We start from the raw sequence: 2,500 nt of genomic DNA on the forward strand, positions 1-2,500 counted from the left end.
AAAGGAGAGAGAGAGAGAGAAAGTCAGAAAGGGAGAGAGAGAGAAGTTGAGACACAAGTTGAGGAAACAGATTGAAAATAGGAGATAGAGAGAGAGGGATGCAGAGAGAAATTCAAGATGGACAGATAGAGCTTCTTTTTGCAGTTTAACTAAATCAACCAAAGACTGTATGTGTGAGTGCATTAGTGTGTGTGAGTGTGTATTTGTGTTTATGTGTGTGCGTGTGCGCATATGTGTGTGTGTGTGTGTGTGTGTGTGTGTGTGTGATTGTGTGTGTGTGTGTGTGTGTGTGCATCTACGTGCCTGTGTGTGTGTATGTGTGTGTGTGAGTGTTTGTGTATGTGTGTGTGTGTGTGTGTGTGTGTGTGTGTGTGTGTGTGTGTGTGTGTGTGCATACGTGCGTGATGTGAGATGTATATTTCTGTATGTGTCTTCACACTGCATATTTGCTGTATGCTAATCTAGACATTTGAACATGTTATCATTTGAGCTGTGAGAATGGGCCCTTTCTAACAGCCCTCTGAACCACAGAACACTGACTGTCAATGTATCCCTCTTTAAAACAAACACACAGTGATAGTTCAGACGCATAGTAGACTGATGACGAGCTAACACACAGTGATAGGGTGTTTAGATTATTGTTGTTCAGACGCACAGGAGACATACTGTTTTCGAGCTAAACTTGTGGCTCTCCGTCCTAGATGTGTGCTAACCACTACACTAATACTGACAGTGTGCAGGGTCAGGGTCATTCAGAAGTCCACAGTGAAGGCAAGACATTTGAGAACAGGCCTTCATCCCTGCTTGAGGGAAATGTGGGGGTCATCATGGATCAAGTGGTTCATTATTTGTTCATCAGTTGACCATTGGTGATGACAGTAAATCACCTTTGACAGGACAGGGAATGAAAACAGCACATAATTAAATAGTATGAATTTGAGTGTGATGGTTTCATTCTAAAATCAGCTTTCCATGATGACCACGATGCTGTGATATATGGTGATGTGGTCACAAAATCATGATGTCTGTCATCTCTCTTCAACAAACCACCCAGTTCAATAATAGATCAGCAGACTATAGGGGTCAGTGGAATATGTAGGAAAGGAAATCCAGTTCATCACCACACACACACACCCTTTCACCATGGACATGTGTGCTTGATCTGTGCATGTGTATGTACATTGTTGTTATGTGTGTGTGTGTGTGTGTGTGTGTGTGTGTGTGTGTGTGTGTGTGTGTGTGTGCGTGTGCACTATGAACATGGTGGTTGTGTGTGTGTGTGTGTGTGTGTCTGTGTACTATGTACATGATGGTTATGTGTGTGTGTGTGTGTGTGTGTGTGTACTATGTACATGATGGTTGGCATGTGATGAGAGTTCTGTAAAGTCTCTTCTGAGTGGTCAAGGTGATAATAGACACATCATGCGCTTCTACTCCAATGCGTTATTTCTGAGAGATTTCACGTGTCAATAACTGTGTTCAGTGTGTGTGTGTTCAGTGTGTTCATAAATGTGTTCAGTGTGTGTGTGTTCAGTGTGTTCATAACTGTGTTCAGTGTGTGTGTGTTCAGTGTGTTCATAACTGTGTTCAGTGTGTGTGTGTTCAGTGTGTTCATAACTGTGTTCAGTGTGTGTGTGTTCAGTGTGTTCATAACTGTGTTCAGTGTGTGTGTGTTCAGTGTGTTCATAACTGTGTTCAGTGTGTGTGTGTTCAGTGTGTTCATAACTGTGTTCAGTGTGTGTGTGTTCATAACTGTGTTCAGTGTGTTCATAACTGTGTTCAGTGTGTGTGTGTGTGTTCAGTGTGTTCATAACTGTGTTCATTGTGTGTTCAGTGTGTTCAGTGTGGATTTGTTCTCTGTTGTGTTTCAGGTGTGTGTGTCTGGGGTGATGACAGAGTTAGTGCTGTGGTTGGAGGAACCGTGGTGCTTTCGTCTGGATATCAGATGGAAGATGTCGAATCTGCTGAATGGCAATTTAATAATTCGATAATTGCAGATTATGCAGAATCTAAAATTCAAGTTTTCCAAATTTCCCAATTCAAAGGAAGATTGGAAATGGACCCTTACAATTTCAGTTTAACTGTCAGAAAACTGACAAAAAAAGATTCAGGACAGTTCCAATTCCTTGGCACAAGAACAACTGGTCAGCAGTTGGAGACAAAAACTTTTCTACTACAAGTCTATGGTAAGCTAATCATCTATCTTTCTCTCTCTCTCTCTCTGTCTCTCTCTTTCTCTCTCTTTGTCTCTCTCTCTGTCTGTCTGTCTGTCTGTCTGTCTCTGCTGTGTACATGAATACTCATACAAACAACACATTAAGAGCCACTTTTACAACACACACAATCTTCCTTACACACACACACACACACACACACACACACACACACACACACACAATCATACACACAAACACACCACACTGTACCCTCCACTAGCATGAGTCATAATGTGTTATAGGTGATGATTCTATGAGCCACTCCATTCCAATGACTGAATGTC

Source organism: Sprattus sprattus, assembly GCF_963457725.1.
Source record: "Sprattus sprattus genome assembly, chromosome: 21".
In the NCBI taxonomy this organism is placed as follows: Eukaryota; Metazoa; Chordata; class Actinopteri; order Clupeiformes; family Clupeidae; genus Sprattus; species Sprattus sprattus.